Source organism: Gymnoscopelus braueri (assembly GCF_963280865.1).
Source record: "Gymnoscopelus braueri genome assembly, chromosome: 10".
Lineage (NCBI taxonomy): Eukaryota > Metazoa > Chordata > Actinopteri > Myctophiformes > Myctophidae > Gymnoscopelus > Gymnoscopelus braueri.
In genome coordinates, this window is record NC_137611.1 from 45,971,168 (window position 1) to 45,991,170 (window position 20,003).

The following is a 20,003-nucleotide window of genomic DNA, read 5'->3' on the forward strand; positions in this document are numbered from 1 at the left end:
CATGGATTTATTTTTGTTTTTGTGGCATTCCTAAGCCAATAATTTGCTGACCGGGTGTGTATCCGGTAGGAGACACAAATGATCTACTTTGCGTCTCCTACCGGATACATTAGCCGGTAGGAGACGGGAATCAAATTATTGGCTTAGGAATGCCACAAAAACAAAAATAAATCCATGGATTCAAGGCTTCATGGGGTGTGCAATTGATAGAAAATAAGTAATTTTTTGGGTGAACTACTCCTTTAAGGTCCAGTTTGTCGAACTAGATGAGACAACACAAGAGCCTATACACATCCGTTCCATATATATTTGGTTATATAAAGAAAGTGTCTGCTCAATCTCTGGGTTCTCCCAGTCATTATTAGAGGGTTAAGTAACTTTGCTCCTCTTCTAAAAGTACAATATAATCCTAATTATCACCAGAGCACCAGTACGCAGATTCATAATCAAAGCATTAGTAGATTAAATACTAAATATTGCTTTGCATCATGAATTAACATATTTTCAAAACCTGTGTGAAACTCAACTTGAACCAGGATGAACTGTCCCACATGTCTTCTGAGTCCGGCCTTCATTTTAGTAATCATAAAGAGTATACAGAGTGTAAAGTGAAAAGGCTTCCATCACTCAGCCCATTTACCAGAAATGGGATGAGCAGTTCATTGTGGCAACAGACAGCAGATAACATGGTTTTATAGGATAATGGATCTGAAAAATCCACTTTTCTGGGAGAATGTACAAAAAAAAATCTTGCAGAATGCTATTTGTTAATGATACCGTCCATCACATAATATACTGTTGTTGGATTTCTCAACTATAGTATGTGTTAACGACACTGATATCTTATCTCAAATGCTCAAATTACCCTGCTTTTCCTGGATAATTTAGCAGATAGGAGCTTTTGCACTGCAATGATCAGTGATTGCATAAATAACTAGAAAAAGTGCTCCTCGGAGTACAGGTCTCCGCCACTATAATAGGCCAATGTGAAAAGGGTGGCATTTCTTCCTTGGCCTAGTGGGAATGTGCGTGCATTCATGATTGGAGGCATTTTGTTGTGCTTGAGGCATTATGTTTTGCTAAATTAGACCTGCTGGTGGCGCTATAACAGGGCAAGGTGAAAAGGGTGGCATTTCTTCCTCGGCCTAGTGGGAATGTGCGTGCTTGGAAAGCACAAGCTGCGCTGATGATTTGAGACATTTTGTTCAAAACGGACCAATCCTGCAAACTTTGGAAGCCAAACTTAGCCAATCAGGAATGAATATGAAATATCAGACAGTACTGTGTACCGATTTGTTTCGATAAAATCTGTAGGAGAAATATCCAAAAATGGGTTTTGCACAAATCGGCCTCCTGGTGGCGCTATAACAGGCCCATGTGAAAAATGTGGAATTGTGAATTGTGAAACACACTCCCTGGAATTGGCACCCAGGGTGTGTGTGTGCACAGTTTCGCAGCGACCGGGCCAACGGTGCCGGAGATTAGCCGCTCACAGACAGATGGACACACCGACGGACACACGGACGGACGGACAGGGGGTAAAACATACTTTTGGCCTGGCGGAGACAATGACAGAGTACTGGCTGTAAATAAACTCTGTAGAAGCAAATACAACTTTACAACTACGAACAGTTGCATGCTTGCAATTGCTTCCGGCAGCCGACATGGACAGTCGCATAGACAATCGCTCTCTCGGGAGCTCTCCAGAGAAAAAAAATATGGATTATGGATTCATACCTCAACTCCGCATGGATTGTACACCAAAGGGAAAAGGAATCGTACGAAAAAGAAAAGGAGGAATCACACAGTGACTTCTACCTAGCTACTGGACTAGAGAAGAAACACCCAGGCTATGGCACAGCGTCGATTCACTCGATTCTCACGGCTAATCCGAAGCGAAGGAACAAACCCCTGAATGGTAGATTAAATCGCAGTACGGCTTTCTGCTTACTACTACTATTTTCAGGAGACGTTCACAGTAACCCTGGCCCAGTAACCACAAGGCAATCCGCTTGGATCGCGGCTGAGGCTAACAGGCTAGCGGCCGTGGCTAACGTTGCCATTAGCAACGGGGAACAACAAAGCCAGGCTGTAACAAAGAACTTCCGGATCACCGGAGCTAGCTTAGCCAGCGTTGGTACCGAAGCTAGCTACGCCGATAACATTAATGGCTCCCCGCCAACTCAACTAGGCCAATCAACCCCGATGATCAAGCGAAACACTCACGTTTTACCGGAGCAGAGGCCCTGATGCACCGGATTAAACCTGCGGTTCCTTCCACGGCCAGTGACCGAGCAGAGGCCGTGCTGGAGCCCCAGAGACATCATTTTTAAACAAGCTAAACCTGTGCTAGTCGGTACCATATACAGACCTCCTAACCAGACTGATTTCTATGATAGACTTGAGGAGTGTTTAACTAAGGTGGACCATGCAGAGACAATACTTCTTGGTGACTTTAACACGGATATGCTCCGGAAGGAAGCGTCAATGTTTAAGTCATTCAGGGGGTTTTGTGATCGGCACTCATTCCACCAGCTGATCACTCAGCCCACAAGGCTGTGTGTTTCCACTCAAACTACCATAGATCTCATTCTAACAACGGACAAGGACAAAATCCTCAATAGTGGTGTTTCTACTCGTGGTATATCTGATCATAACATGATCTTTAGTACCAGTAAGAAACGTAAACCTAAGACCGGTTACCACAAATCAGTCACGATCAGATACCTCAAAAACTACAAGAGTGAGGACTTAGATAACAGGCTAGAGCAGGCTTGTCAAACTCGCGGCCCGCGGGCGTTTTGCGGCCCGCGGAAAGGTCCATTGCGGCCCGCGAAATACTTTTAAAAATAGTAAATTGATACTACATATAACAGACATAGAGTCGGAGTTTGCGACGTTGCCTTGCTGAGCGTCCAAGCAGCTCTCCCCCTTCCCCCACTCGCTGGTACTTGGCTGCAGCAAGTACCTCTGATGGCCCGCTAGTCAGCCAACATTCCACAGCCAGCTGTGGAATGTTCTGGCTGATTGGCTCGTTAAAAGTCTACTCATCTACTAGTCCAGTAGTAATGGCTATACTCTCTGATCTATCTCTCTCTCTCTCTCTGTCTGTCTGTCTGTCTGTCTGTCTGTCTGTCTGTCTGTCTCACACACACACACACACACACACACACACACACACACACACACACACACACACACACACACAAACGTAGTGCAGTGTTATGAAAATAACTGGTCCCTGACATTGGCAAGTTGGTTAAAGCAAAGAGATGTCAGGTGTCTGGGAGCAGTAAGTGACTTAGATGAAATTTCATGCTGGCTACACCATGTAAATTTGCCATTTTTGAAAATATAATAATGGTAATAGGTAGTTAGAAGCATTAATCATATATGTGTTAAAAACGTATAAATGTATCAAAGCTGCTTCTTTTATTTCTCAGGAGCTCGCACTATGAGCTTGTAGATCTGCTATTTTTGAAAAATCATGGAAATCTTTACAAATGTCTCCTAAATCCTAACAGTTTTCTGAAACACTTATGTTGCTATAATATGTGGTTCTCTAACTTTTTTATGTCTATATTAAATATATATATATAATAATAATGAATTTAATTGTTCTATTTCAAATGGATGGAATCCTTACAAATTGCATTGTTTGATTTTAATGTAAATAATTATAATTAAAGTAGTAAAATGGTTTATAATAATAATAATTATAATAATAATAATAAGACAAGACAACAGATTGAAAAACAATGTTGTATAACTGAATGCGTGTGAGCGCGCATGTGCGTCCGCAACTGGTTCCTGCCCACATCAAGTCACCATTTGACCAATCTTGCCCGGACACCAAAATGAGTTTGACACCCCTGGGCTAGAGGAACAGGACTGGTCCGACGTACTAAACAGCACACAGGTAGACGAATCTTGGCTTGGCTTCAAAACCAAATTCATTCAAATTTTGGACAGTGTGGCTCCCATGAAAACCATCAGGGTCAAAACCCGCTCTGTACCATGGATGAATTCGGACATCCTTACTGCCATGAAAGTCAGAAACAAAAAGTGTTCTGAGCTTCATAAAGGTAGGATCAAACACGGCAAATGCTTTAACAAAGGTCTCGAATCCCACTTAGCTAAACTCAAAAAAGAGAGAAACATGCTAAGAAACAAGGTAAATGGCATGCTCCTGTTAGCAGAAAAAAGCTACCTCGATGACAAAATTGAGGAAAATCAAAACAAACCACGAGAGCTTTGGAAGCTATTTAACAACCAACTAGGCTGCAGCAAAAAATTGAAAACCAGGTTTGCAAACATAAACCTCAAGGTGAATGAGACTCTCACTACAACAAATCGGGAAGTGAGTAAAATCCTCAACATATTCTTTACGACCATAGCCTCAGAACTGGTTGAAAAACTACCCCCTCACTCTGGGAGCTACGGTAAAGAGTATGTTGACTCATTTTACGAAAAACAAGGTGTACGCAAAGATGATTTTAAACTCTCCCCTGTGACAACAGATGAGGTGTTTAAAAAATTGAGCGCACTACAACAACACAGAGCCACAGGCCTCGACAATATCCCCTCCAAATTTCTAAAAGACTCAGCCGCCTCCATTGCTCCAATCATTACTCACATAATTAACCTCTCCATCATACAGGGACGGGTCCCTAACGACTTCAAAAAAGCAAGGGTGACCCCTCTGTACAAAAAAGGAAACCAATTAGACCCTGGCAACTACCGCCCTATTTCTATTCTTAGCTCCATCTCGAAAGTCATGGAAAAAATTGTCTACGAACAGGTCGATAAATATCTTGCAGAGAAAAATCTAATTTACAAATTCCAATCTGGTTTCAGAACAAACCACTCCACTGACACATGCCTTCTCTATTTGAACGATTCTATCAAACAAGATGTCGACCTCCAGAAGGCCTTTGACACCGTTAATTACCCAATTATGATCGACAAGCTCAAAGCAATAGGTTTTGATGATACGTCGGTGAGCTGGATGAGATTCTACCTGGAAGGGAGGGAGCAAGTGGTGGAAGTAAACGGCACCCAGTCCCCTCCCCTCCCAGTGACTTGTGGTGTTCCGCAAGGAAGTATACTAGGACCTCTACTGTTCCTGATATATGTGAACGATATGTCTTCAGCTTGCGACTGCAAACTGTTCCTGTTCACAGATGACAGGGACAGGCTGCAGGTTGAGAAAACTCTCAGCACTGAACTCAACAAGATCTGTATCTGGCTCTCCGACAACAAACTATCATTACACCTGGGTAAAACTGAATCCATCCTCTTTGGTTCCAGTTCTAACCTTAGCAAGGCTGAGAGTTTCACGATCAAAGCGGGTGATGATAGTAGGGGGTACTAAGCACAAAAAATGGCCAAATCGTTACGCGGCGGATAAAAGCATGAAATTTGATACAGATGTCCCTTGGGTCATCCTAAAACATCCTAGAAGGGGTGCCCAAAAAAATCTTAAACAGGAAGTGACTTATGGACAAAATTCAAAATGGCCACCTAAACTGTTGACCGTTGACTCAAAAGACACCAAAATAATCTCCAAAAAGCATAAAATTTGGCACATATGTCCCTTGGGTCATCCTAAGACATCCTAGAAGGGGTGCCCAAAGGAATCTGAAACAGGAAGTGAGTTATTGACTAAATTGAAAATGGCCGCCTAGTGTTGTCGATTGACTCAAAAGACAACTAAAGAATCTCATAAAATTTAAAGTTATTGACTAAATTGAAAATGGCTGTGTACAGTCTTGACAGATGATGCAAAAGACACTCATAAAAAATAATCTCATAAAAGCATGAAATTTGGTACAAATGTCCCTTGGGTGATCTGAATGCATCCTAAGGGGTGCCAAAAAAAGTTTGAATAGTCTCTCAATGGAAAACACTCCTCCCACACGGGCTGCACTGCTACAATATTCAAATCGAGCAGCCAATCTAGCATTTGGTCCAGAAGCCTGAAAGCTATGCAATCTCTACCATCTCCTGACAAATAAATTAAAGTCGCTGATTCGTGGACACCTTTATGGACACTCTTGCCAGAGGCTGCTTAAGTTTGTAGAGAACTCAAGTGTGGCTGCAAAGCTGAGCCCTTCTGTTCGAGAAAGTGTAGATGCCGGGATGCTGGGTTACCTTGCAGAGCATTATGCCAATGTGCTGGTAATTGCGAAATGGCACACATGAATACATGTAGTTACTAAACACTAATCACAAAAAAACAGTAATGATCAAGAAGAAAATACATGAGAAGATAGAGTGTAAAACAAGCAAGAAGATGTAAAGTGCAAAATAAATAAGATGCAGAGAGTAAAATAAGAATATGCAGAGTAGGATAAGATGCAGAGTAAAATAAATGAGAATATGCAGAGAGTTAGATAAATAAAGGAGATTCAAAGAGTACAATACAAAAATTATGCAGAAAGTAAAATAAATAAGTGATGTAGAAATGAAAACAGAAGGTAGACTACAAAATACGGCAAGTTATGCACTGCATAACCTGTCGTATTGAGTCTGCATAATATGCAGACTGCCATGGTCAACTGTTTAAACAGCCATTTAGAATTTCTTCAACATGGTCCCTTCCTAGAAAGTTTAATAAACAAGCAAACAAATAAATAACCCCTTCTAGGATATATTAAGAAGCACTCAATGTACGTACCAAATTATACACTTTTATGACGTCCCCTTATGTTTTCTTTTGTGTCAACTGCTTTTAGGCGGTCACTTCCTGTTTAAAACCTTTTTGGGCACCCCTTGTAGGATGCGTTCAGATCACCCAAGGGACATTTGTACCACATTTCATGCTTTTATGAGATTCTGTAGGTATCTTGCATCATCTTTCAACACTGTAGGCGGACATTTTCAATTTAGTCAATAACTCACTTCCTGTTTCAGATTATTTTTGGCACCCCTTCTAGGATGTGTTAGGATGACCCAAGGGACATATGTGCCAAATTGTATACTTTTTGGAGATTCTATAGGCTTTTTGAGTCAATCGCCAACACTGTAGGCGGCCATTTTCAATTTAGTCAATAACTCACTTCCGGTTGAAGACTTTTTTGGGCACCCCTTCTAGGATGTCTTAGGATGACCCAAGGGACATGTGTGACACATTTTATACTTTTTGTAGATTCTTTAGTTGTCTTTTGAGTCAATCGACAACACTAGGCGGCCATTTTCAATTTGGTCAATAACTCACTTCCTGTTTCAGATTTTTTTGGGCTCCCCTTCTAGGATGTCTTAGGATGACCCAAAGGACATGTGTGCCACATTTTATGCTTTTTGGAGATTATTTTGGTGTCTTTTGAGTCAACGGTCAACAGTTTAGGAGGCCATTTTGGATTTTGTCCATAACTCACTTCCTGTTTAAGATTTTTTTGGGCACCCCTTCTAGGATGTTTTAGGATGACCCAAGGGACATCTGTATCAAATTTCATGCTTTTATCCGCCGCGTAACGATTTTTCACTTAGTACCCCCTACTATGATGTTATCACAAGAAAGGAGGAAATTACCTACCTGGGTTCCATCTTGGAGGCAAACCTCTCCGGTAACAAAAACGCCGAAAGAGTGATCAAAAAGTTCAACCAAAGAATACGCTTTTTGTATAGGATTGGACGTCTAGTCAGTAAGAATACTCTGAAGATTCTTGCAGGGGCCCTCAAACAAGGTTATTACGATTATCCATGCTCCTCATGGTATCACAACACCTCCAAGGCCTTAAAAACAAGGCTCCAAACATCCCAAAACAAACTAGTAAGGCTACTTCTTGGCCTCAATCACAAAACCCATCTAACCCCTGCTCATTTTGCTAGGATTGGATGGCTTAGAGTTGAGGACAGAGTACAGCAACTTGCTATGGGCCTGGTCTTCAAGATACACCACAACATTGGGATCCCCCTGTATTTGTCAAAATACTTCCAAAACGTTAATGAAGACAACGATCATAACACCAGAGGCAGCTCCACGAATCATGTTCAACCCAGATTTGGCACAACAAAGGGAATTAACTCGTTCTCATGCTATTCATCAACAATGTGGAATGTGTCACGGTCTGGCTCTCTGCCTGTCTATTTCTCTCTTTCTGTTCTGTCTCTCTGCCCTGGCCACGCCCACATTCTATTCCACCACACTTCAGTCGCAGTTACACACCTGTCCCCACTCCCTCATCAGCTCAGCAGTGCCATGCCCATTACACACCTGTGGACACTTCCCCAATCACCCTGCTCCCTATAAAACTGGACTCATTGCATGCAGCCATTGTCAGATCATAGTTTGTTGTCTTGATGTTCATGCCTTGGTGTTACGTATTGCTGTTCGTTCCATTGGACTGTGTTGCCAACCGCCATTGTCTTCTGTTTGTTTCCTGCCTGCTTCTATGCTGTAAGGTTTGCCTCATTCATTAAATACTTTGAAATCTACTCTTGTTTGTTGTGGCTCTGCATTTGGGTTCAAATCACTCTGCATCCGTGACAGTATGATCTGACCATAAAAATGAACCCAGCAGAGTTAAAACTTTTCAAGAAGAAGGTGGGGAACTTTGAAAATGTTGTTGATCATCTCGTGGCCTCTCCCCCTAACCTGCGTGCTGAACTTCAAAGGGAGATTTCAATCCAGCAGCAGTGGTTTAAAGAGAGGCCATGGGTGAGTCATTTTGTCCCCCATTTGGATGTGATTCGTGGGAGGCTTAAGAACTTTGAGACCAGTTTTCTACCCCATGCTTCCCGGCCAGCTCACCAATCTATTAGACTCAGGTTCGTGGCCCTTCAACCTGCCTGTCTTGAGTCCTCCAAACAGTTATGTTCTCTACCTATTTCTGTGTTTCATGAGCCCGCCTGTACTGAACCTGACCAGCTTAAAACCCAGTCAATGAGCCTGCTGGCCTACTTCTGTAGCAGGGTCCAACCTATCCCTGTCTATTCTGAGTCAGCTCCCCGGCCAGCTAGCCCCTGGCCTGCTAGTCCTGAATTGACTACCGACCAGCCTGCTAGCACCCAGCCAGGCTCTCCAGGCCCCGCCTGCCGTGACTCTGATCTTCCTGCATCTATCTCTCCTGGTCCGGCTTCAGTCCAGGACCCTTATGAGGGGTCTCGCTTGGCCCTTTGTGTGGGGAACCGTGGGCCTGCCCGGAGAAGGCGCGGTCGCCATGCCCCCCTACGCCACCAGGAGCCCATGCTGCCCAACGTCCAGGAGCCGCCGCACCTCTGCTCGCCGCACCCCTGCTCGCCGCACCCCTGCTCGCCACTGCCCTGCTCGCCGCCGCCCTGCTCGCCGCCGCCCTGCACGCCGCCGCCCTGCAAGCCGCCGCCCTGCACGCCGCCGCCCTGCACGCCGCCGGCCTGCTCGCCGCCGCCCTGCTCGCCGCCGCCCTGCTCGCCGCCGCCTTGCTCGCCGCCGCCTTGCTCGCCGCCGCCCTGCACGCCGCCGCCCTGCACGCCGCCGCCCTGCACGCCGCCGCCCTGCACGCCGCCCGGCACCCTGCCGCCCGGCACTCCGCCGCCCGGCACCCTGCCGCCCGGCACTCCGCCGCCCGGCACCCTGCCGCCCGGTACTCCGCCGCCCGGCAACCTGCTGCCCGGCATTCCGCCGCCCGGCACCCTGCTGCCCGGCACCCTGCTGCCCGGCACTCCGCCGCCCGGCACCCTGCTGCCCGGCATTCCACCGCCCGACACCCTGCTGCCCGGCACCCTGCTGCCCGGCACTCCGCCGCCCGGCACCCCGCTGCCCGGCACTCCGCTGCCCGGCACTCCGCTGCCCGGCACCCCGCTACTCAGCTCTCCCAGCATCTACGAGCCCTCTCCAACTGCCTCCATTGGTGACCTGCCTGCGCCCTCTGCATCCTCGCCGGCTGTATCTGCTGCTGACCTGCCAGAGCTCTTGCAAGACATCTCCCTAGATGACCTGCCTGCTTCCTCTGCACCCTCAACAGCCCCATCAGCCGATGACCTGCCAGAGCCCTTGTCAGTCATCTCCACTGGTGACCTGTGTCTGCCAGAAGTCATGGAAGCCCTGGTCCTTGGCTTTCAGCTGACAAGTGTGTCGGATGATGGCTCTCCAGCGTCTGCAGCATCTCCTGTGGCGTCGCCTCCAGCATCTGCAGCATCCGCTGTGGCATCGCCTCCAGCATCTGCAGCATCCACTGTGGCGTCGCCTCCAGCATGTGCAGCATCCACTGTGGCGTCGCCTCCAGCATCTGCGGCATCCCCTGGGGTCTCGTCTCCAAAGTCTGCAGCGACACCTGGGGTTCCGTCTCCGAAGTCTGCAGCGACGCCTGGGGTTCCGTCTCCAAATTCGGCAGTGACGCCTGGGGCCCCGTCTCCAGAGCTTGCAGCGACGCCTGGGATCCCGTCTCCAGAGCCTGCAGTGACGCCTGGGGTCCCGTATCCAGAGCCTGCAGTGACGCCTGGGGTCCCGTATCCAGAGTCTGCAGCGACGCCTGGGGTCCCGTCTCCAGAGTCTGCAGCGACGCCTGGGGTGCTGTCTCCAGAGTCTGCAGCACCGTCTGGGGTCCTGTCGCCAGAGTCTTCAGCGCCGTCTGGGGTCCCGTCTGCAGCGTCCTGTGTGGCTCCGTCTGGTTATCCTCCAGATCCCTCTTCATGGGGTTCTGAGTGGCCTCCAGGCCGTCCACACGATGTCGTCTATGCTGCCATATCCCAGCCTCCAGGTCGTCCGCCAGACGACATCTCTGCTGCCTTGTCTGAGCATCCGGGTCGTCCGCCAGACGACATCTCTGCTGCCTCGTCTGAGCATCCGGGTCGTCCTCCAGACGACATATCTGCTGCCTCGTCTGAGGATCCGGGTCGTCCGCCAGACGACATCTCTGCTGCCTCGTCTGAGGATCCGGGTCGTCCGCCAGACGACATCTCTGCTGCCTCGTCTGAGGATCCGGGTCGTCCGCCAGACGACATCTCTGCTGCCTCGTCTCAGCATCCAGTTCGTCCGCCAGACGACACCTATTCGACCTTGTCTCAGCCTCCTGGTCGTCCGCCAGACGACACCTCCTCGACCTCGTCTCAGCCTCCTGGTCGTCCGCCAGACGACACCTCTTCGACCTCGTCTCAGCCTCCTGGTCTTCAACCAGACGACACCTCTTCGACCTCGTCTCAGCCTCCTGGTCGTCAACCAGACGACACCTCTTCGACCTCGTCTCAGCCTCCTGGTCGTCAACCAGACGACACCTCTTCGACCTCGTCTCAGCCTCCAGGTCGTCCACCAGACGACACCTCTTCGGCCTCGCCTCAGCCTGCAGGCCGTCCACCTGACGTTACCAGCTCAGCCCTGGTCCGTCCTGGCCGTCCGCCTGACGTCACCAGCTCAGCCCCGGGCCGTCCGCCTGACGTAAGCAGCTCAGGCCCGGGCTGTCCGCCTGATGTCACCAGCTCAGCCCTGGTCCGTCCTGGCCGTCCGCCTGACGTCACCAGCTCAGCCCCGGGCCGTCCGCCTGACGTAAGCAGCCCAGCCCCGGGCCGTCCGCCTGACGTAAGCAGCTCAGCCCCGGTCCGTCCTGGCCGTCTGCCTGATGTCACCAGCTCAGCCCCGGTCCATCCAGGCGTTCCACCTGATGTCCCCATTGCCTCTTCCCAGCATCCAGGCCGCCCACCTGAAGTCACTACTGCCTCTTCTCAGCGTCCAGGCCGCCCACCTGAAGTCACCTGTTCAGTCCCTGTCCAGTCTCCAGGCCGTCCGCCTGGGGTTCAGGTTCCCAGACCCCTTTTCTCCGGTCCCCTGAGACAGTCTCCCTTCTCCTGGTCCCCTCCACCCACCCTGTTGGTACCTGGTCAAAGTGGTGGGACGTCTGGAAGCCGTCCTTTAAGGGGGGGTACTGTCACGGTCTGGCTCTCTGCCTGTCTATTTCTCTCTTTCTGTTCTGTCTCTCTGCCCTGGCCACGCCCACATTCTATTCCACCACACTTCAGTCGCAGTTACACACCTGTCCCCACTCCCTCATCAGCTCAGCAGTGCCATGCCCATTACACACCTGTGGACACTTCCCCAATCACCCTGCTCCCTATAAAACTGGACTCATTGCATGCAGCCATTGTCAGATCATAGTTTGTTGTCTTGATGTTCATGCCTTGGTGTTACGTATTGCTGTTCGTTCCATTGGACTGTGTTGCCAACTGCCATTGTCTTCTGTTTGTTTCCTGCCTGCTTCTATGCTGTAAGGTTTGCCTCATTCATTAAATACTTTGAAATCTACTCTTGTTTGTTGTGGCTCTGCATTTGGGTTCAAATCACTCTGCATCCGTGACAGAATGCCCTACCAAAAGGAGTAAAGGAGTGTAAAACCCTACTCACTTTCAAAACTGCCCTAAAGAAACACCTTCAGGAGGCTGCAATTCAAAAATGTCCCCTGTCTAAGTCTTAACCTACCCCCCCCCCTCCCCCTTTTTTTCTTCTCTTGTACATATTTTTCACTCTTCATACCAGTAACCTGTAAGCTGATTGTATGACGATCTGTATAGTAGTGTGTATATCTGTCTGTCTCTTATATGTCATCATGATTTGTGTGCATGGGGATCTCATCTTAAACAAGCTCAGTACTTAATGAGTCTTCCAGTTTAGTAGACCTTGTATTGTGAATTTGTACTTCCATGTACTGTTGTTCTCATGTCTTACTAAATAAAGTACATCAATCAATCAATGTAATTCTTTTTTCATTTATTCAAAACCCTCCAATAATTGTGAACAAATTGAACAAAATACTGAAACCCCAGGCTGATTTTGAAATTAGTTTTCTAGTTCAGGTTAAAAGCTACAGCAGATTGAAAACATGGCAGACTAGTAAACAACACAGCTGCAACAAACAAATTCATAAGGAGTGTGTTAGATTTTCATAGTGTCCAGACTCCAGAGCCTAGGGCATGCTAATGTGCAAGCATGATATCTGAGTGTGATCTGATCTGAGGTGAACGTTCTTAAATGAAGAGTAGAACAGCAAGACAGAACATGAAGATGACATCAAGACCGTAGGGACAAGGGCTAGACCGAGGCAAAAGACTGAAAACTGGACTGGCATGACAAACAAGAGTACTGGACTGATTGTGGGTTGTGTCCATGAAAAATGTATTGATTGATTGATTAATTTAATACTTTATTAGTCCGAAATGTAAACAGCACGGAGGTACAGTACTATAAAGAATACATCACATGGATGCACCTGGGATGTATCATCAGTGTTGTAGCCTGGGGTCATAGGGCGTTTCGGGTCTCGCAACATACACCCTCGCCCAGGTGACCCGACCGGGGTTGATCAAGCCCAAACTTACATTCCAGGTAGCTACCCACGGTCAGTCCTATAGGTAAAGCGTGGGCTAAAAGGATAACACAAAAAAAGTCCTGGGGACTTGTTTCCATTGTGGTCCGATTTACGCGGTAGCCTACTTATTGTACCATCCATGGGTGAACCATGGGTACATTAAGTTAAATCAGTTGGATCCTCTTCTCCTTGTTTTACACCTGGAATAATAATAATGATACAAAGGGACTGAAGGGAAAAAAAGAGAAATTGCATCCAGGAGCCCCAGTTTGTAGGCTACATTAACACCTCTATTACAAATACAATATACAGTAAGCCTACCTACCTGATATATCACCAGTGCACAGGTTTGCATAGATCAGGGGTGTCAATAATTTTCCGTGAGGGCTACATGAGAAATGTATTTCTGTTGGCCAGATACGAATTAACTTCACTTTATTTGTATGTCCTTTCTCTCTTTTTTTTTTTACAAGCTACCCACATATTGCAGTTCAAATGATAAGTAAACATTTAAAAAAAATAGAGTATGCAAACGTCCCCTTCTTGTCAGGGCACACAATTGCTGCAGAATCCACAAGGCATTCTTTTATGAATCCCCCTCAGCTGATGGCTCGCAGTGTTTCACCATCTTGTGAGCCAGGAATTAACTAGTCCTGATGAGACCATCATTTGTCATTTAAGCTTGGTGAAATGTCCTTGCTGTTTCTGCAATTTTGTTAGTAACTCTTACTTTGCCAGTGTGATTGTACTACATGTATAATGTCCTGGACTGCATTATTTGCACAAAAAATTATAATTATATTTTCTTTTAATTAAATGTTTTTATGAAGGATATAGAGTGGTGTGGTGTGGTGACATGCACCAAATTCCAACTGGACCCAGGAATAGAACAGTGGCATAGATGAAAGATCAGAGAATAAATTGAGTTATTTCTAAATAAGGTTATGCAAACATGAATTAACATGAGTTAAATTAACTTGTACTCAAAAAGTGCCTGGAACTCAACTATTAACTTAAGTAATCCATTAACTGTCACTTAGCCCATTTCCCAGAAATGCAACCCTGCAAGAAAACAAGTTCAAAGTCAAAGTAATACGTATTTTATTGTCTGGTTTGTGCCAAGATACTCTTTGTACACTGTTGTTCTTTATGTGGCAAGAGGCAGCAGATAACACATTTTTTAATAGGATAATGGTCTCATACAGGTCAATGTGGAGCAGGTTTAAGGTTCAAAGTTTTTATTATCACGTGCACTTACAATATAATTATGCTGTTACAACATTGAAGTTCTCAATGGTGTGTCACAACCCGGCCCGTGGGGCCATGACAAATTGAGGAGGACACGGTGGTAGTGCTAAAAGTAACAATGATTAATGAACAAAAGTAACTGTAATGCTTACAAAGGTATGAGATGTGCAATTCAGTAAGATCAGTGATGTCAGCAATGCCTTTTGCAGGGTGAGAGGTAGGCTTAGTCTTTGCTTTTAGAGCGTAGCAATCAGCTTTCCAATGCCCTTTTTATGACAAAAGTTTCCTCACACGTGCCATGATCAGTTTTCACCTCTGGTGCAACCGCCATGCCTGAACAACCAGCAAAACCCATTTTGACACGTGAGCCATCATCACCACTGTCATTACCAGCGTGCAGCTGGCCAAAGGAGCGCCAAAGGAGCGCCAAAGGAGCGCCAAAGGAGCACCGCAAACTCTAAATGCGAAAACGCTTGCAATGGCTTCTGGAAAGTTCAAAGGCTTTAACATAAGGACATGGGCCTTATCATGGTCACGGGCAGGCTTCCTGCGCCCTGCCCGTTAACACACATTGCAGCATAACGTGCGGGCAGACTTTGGCCATTTACGCACCTTGGCTACTTGTTCAAACATGGAAAAGAAGGTTTCAGGGTCTTTTTCATAACATTTGGGCACAAGGCGCAAATTGCTGAAAATATAAATATCTTGAGCTTGAGACCCTGAAGCCGATGACCTACTACTTTTATTAACTCAAGTTTAGTCCGCTCAACCTACAGTCTAGACTGCTCTATTCGTAGCCTCTCTACTTGCAACTCCTTCTCTGACTGCAGCCTCTTCACTTCTGATTGCAACATAAGCAACTCTTTGTTGTTCAAATGTGAACTGACTAGTGGGCAGCTTAGACTGACTAACCACTTCAGCTGACTTTTCCTCAGTTACAGGAGACTCCTCTTATAGGAGCTTTCAAAATGTACTTCACTGTCTCCTTCCACCTCTTGTTAGAGATTTCTATTTTATAGTGATCTGCTAGTCTACGTAGCTCCTTAGTAAAACCATCTAAAGACTTCTCACATGGAGTCTTCACAAAATCCCCTATATCAGACAGTGTTCAAACCCCTACAATAAATTCAAGCTGGTCAAGAGAGGAAACAAACATGTGACTTATTATTATTATTTTATTACAAATATACTATGTATTTTTGTCTACGCCAGGCCGATAGGCATGGCGAGAGAGTATGTTTTGCCCCCCGTCCGTCCGTCCGCGTGTGTGTGTGTCCGTCCTTCTGTCTGCGAGCAGCTAATCTCCGCCACCGTTGGCCCGGTTGCTGTGAAACTGCACACACGCACTCCTTGGATGCCACAGCAGAACCTCTGCCCCACATTTTTCAGATCAGCCTGTCATAGCGCCACCATGAGGCAGACTTTTGCAAAACACATTTTTTGCTATTACTCCTACAGATTTTGTCCAAAAAACACGCAAAGCGGTACACAGTATCTCTATAGCCATGTGCTCAACACGGATCTGTCTGATTTTCCATATTCCATCATGATTGGCTAAAATTGGCTTCCAAAGTTTACAGGATGAACAAAATGCCTCAAATCATGAACGCAGCATGCGATTTCCGTGAAAATTTCCACAGAGATTCCCACTTGGCCCAGGAAGAAATGCCACTTGAAAACGTTCACATCAGCCCCATGGTGGCGCTATAACAGGCCGATTCACGTTTTTAGCTATAACTGCACCAATCTGTGTGAAATTTTGCACCCACACTCCCTAGAGGCCAAGGAAAAACCTTTGCCCTGCATTTTTCACATATACCTTTTAGAGTGCCACCAGGAGGCTGAGTTTTGTAATACACATTTTTTGCTCTTACTCCTTCAGATTCTGTCCAAAAATCACGCAAATCGGTATACAGTATCTCTATAGTCATGTGATCAACATGGATGTGTCCGATATTTCATATTCCATCCGACTTGGCTAACATTGCCTTCCAAAGTTTGTAGGATAGGTCCCTTTTGAACAAAATTCTTCAAATCATGAACGCAGTGTGCGATTTCCGTGAAATTTGGCACGCCCACTAGGCCGAGGAAGAAATGCCACCCTTTTCACCTTGGCCTGTTATAACGCCACCAGCATGTCTAATTTAGCAAAACACATTTTTGGAACAAAATGCCCCAAATCATAAATGCAGTGTCCGCTTGCCGTGAAAGGCCTAGGAATAAATGGCACAACTTTCACATTGGTCTATTATTAGCGCCACCAGGAGGCCACAATAACGTACCTGACCTGGCCAAGACTGTGCTCCGAGGAGCACTTTTTCTAGTTTCCTTCTCATTCTTTTCTTTTTTAAAGAGAGCAAAACTAAAATTCCGAAATGGAACAAATGCTCCCCCTCTGACACTGCCAAGCCAGGACAGGTGAGACAGGTGCGCCTACAGGTCTGGTGTTCCCCCTACCTCAGCTGCCTAACCAAAACTAAACACACACAACTCAACCCTGGTTTTCGGTGGCCCTCCCGAGTCCCCCTACCACACGGCATCCCAGTGGTACCACCCCATCCCAGCATTTGTGGGACAGAATCTAAACAAAACCAAAACACACACAAAACAAAAAACAATAAGTCCCACAGGGGGGAAACGGCACTAACCTACATGGGTGGGGACCACCGCACCGCCCCTCAGACTGTCCAAGATACACCTGTTACACCTGTCCTAATTACCACACTAGTGGTAACTAAATGAAAGCACAAAACTAACTAGAAAATGTGCTCCTCGGAGCAGAAGTCTCCGCCAGCAGACCCGTGCTATTTTAATCAAATGAAATCACTTACCCTATCTTTAACCATAGTTCTCTAGGAATGTTCTAATTCTTACGTAAAATCATCTTCTTTAAGAATGCGGCAGCAGCTTCATCAACTTCTAGTTCTTGTGATCTGTAGCGTCTCTTCTTACTGGTGTTATGTGCTTGTTGATGTTGTCTTTCATTACTTGAATACTGTGACCAGTGCCTTCTTTTCCTTTCGATGTTCCTTACAGACTCTTGTACTTTTTCTTCCAGAGATTGTAGCAATCTTTGCTGTGTCATGTTGTCAGCATTTGTGGCTCGTCTTCGTTTTTTGTCATTTAGGGATTCTTTGTCTCTGTTTAATTTAATTATTTCTCTCTGTTTCTTAGCTTTGGCCTTCTGCGTCTTTGCTTCTTCATCAGGTTTCAGATGCTCATTTGCTGCTTCTTCAGTTTGCATAATGGGAGTTAGTTGCATTGTGTGATCTCAGCCTCTCCTGTATAAGCTATTTATATAACATATTGTGATGTCACGTGAAACTGACCAATGTTAGGTGTTCTCAGAGGGACACACACATGCACGGACGGGTGATTTGTACTGGAAGGTAAAGTTCCAATTCAAAAACATAAATGGCTTTTTGAAGTGACACCTATTTATAGGATTGTATTTCATCATGCGTCCCTCTAGCCAATCAAAGGCATTGGTGTCAACATATTGACACGTGTCACGTGGAGCTTGACCAATGTTAGCTTGGCTAGGAGGGAGGTGAACACACAGCGGGACGAAGCGAAAACATACTCTCCGCCTCCGGCGGAGACAAAAACTAAATTGTATTTAACCAAACTATTCAAACAATTACTCAGATTGTTACTCAAACACTACCATGCACCTCCTCACTAATGCCATGACTAAAGTTGCCAATCTAGGCTTTAAACAATACAGGAAATTACTTGTACACAGAGTCACGGCCAACCCGAGTATCTCTTACTTTGGAAAGCGGCAAGAGCTCCCAATTTGCTACATATGAGATGTGCAATTCAGTAAGATCAGTGATGTCAGCAATGTATGGATGTGTGCTCAATGTAGTGTGGAGTGTTGCAGAGTGTGTAAACTAAAGGGAAACAAGCAAAGGGTGCTGTCATCTGCTGAGGGAGACATGGAATGGCTCACTCTTTTATAGGGCTCCATGCAGGGGCACTGGCCAGGTGCTCCCAATGCACCTAATTGTGAACTCCAAGTTGGCTGATCCTACTGGATCTGAGGGAGAAACATATACACAGGAGTACATAATACACAGATTACACAGGCCCTGCAGGCCAGGCCAAAGGGCTGTGTGTGTGTGTGTGTGTGTGTGTGTGTGTGTGTGTGTGTGTGTGTGTGTGTGTGTGTGTGTGTGTGTGTGTGTGTGTGTGTGTGTGTGTGTGTGTGTGTGTGTGTGTGTGTGTGTGTGTGTGTGTGTGTGTTTGTTTGATTGATTGATTGATGTAGTTTATTTAGTAAGACATGAGAATAGTACATGACAGTACATAACAGTACATGGAAGTACAAATTCACAATACAAGGTCTACTAAACTGGAACTCTCATTAAGCACGCAGCTTGTGTGTGTGTGTGTGTGTGTGTGTGTGTGTGTGTGTGTGTGTGTGTGTGTGTGTGTGTGTGTGTGTGTGTGTGTGTGTGTGTGTGTGTGTGTGGAGGGAGGGCATTTTCCTCAACCAAAAGACATCCAGACAGACTGATTGGAGACCAGCTCAGACATAAAACATTTAATGTTTGGATATATTTTGGTCAATCAATGTTTTTTGTTAAAAAGTTAAAGCTCTATCATTTGTTATCATTGCTATAGAGGGTTTGTACAGTAGAACTACATCTAACCAGCTCTTTTTAAAAAAACACACACAAAATACATTTTCAGGTCGGTTGCCAATTTCATAAATCCAGAGAGTATTCATTTATCAGCTTGAATTGTATATTGTTCCAATTCCTATTTTGTCTGTTAATTTCTTTCTGTCATCACTTCCAATTCCACTTGTTTCTTCTGTATGCTGTATTCGTTATCTCTCCTGATTCGAAATAACTGGTATCAGGACCTGAAAATGCATTTTCTGTTTACCAGTTGGAGACAGGTAGAACCCTGTTCGTGAACACTCTTTAGTAATATAATTCCTTTTAACAGGACGTTCATGAAAGTCCTTGCGGGCTTGTTTCCAATGAGGGCCTGTGAGCAATTAGGGGTTAAGAGTCTTGCTCAGGGATAAATTTCATTTCATCGATACATATGCTGGCGTGGCCTGGAATCGAACCTGGGAACCAGGGCCTCTGGCTCCCTAGGCGGGCTCACTAACCACTCAGCTATGGCCGCCCCTAATGATTACTAAAGAGAATATTGAGCTATTTAGCTGTTGAATACAATACAACATGAATACAATAGCCCATTTACAAGGCCAAAATATAGATGCCAAAATATACATGTGAGTCCCTTTTTTTGCCAGAGCCACTTTGTGACTACTTGAACAAGAAAGAGAGAACACCGCAACCTACTGGTGAAGCTGAGAATAACAACAGAACAGAAGCTGACCTGTCAGTAGAACTAAAGGTTTGTGAGCTCTGAGACGGGAAGGAATATATTGTAGATAACAATCCATTGATAATAATAATAATAATACATTTTCTTTGTATTGCACTGTTCATTCAC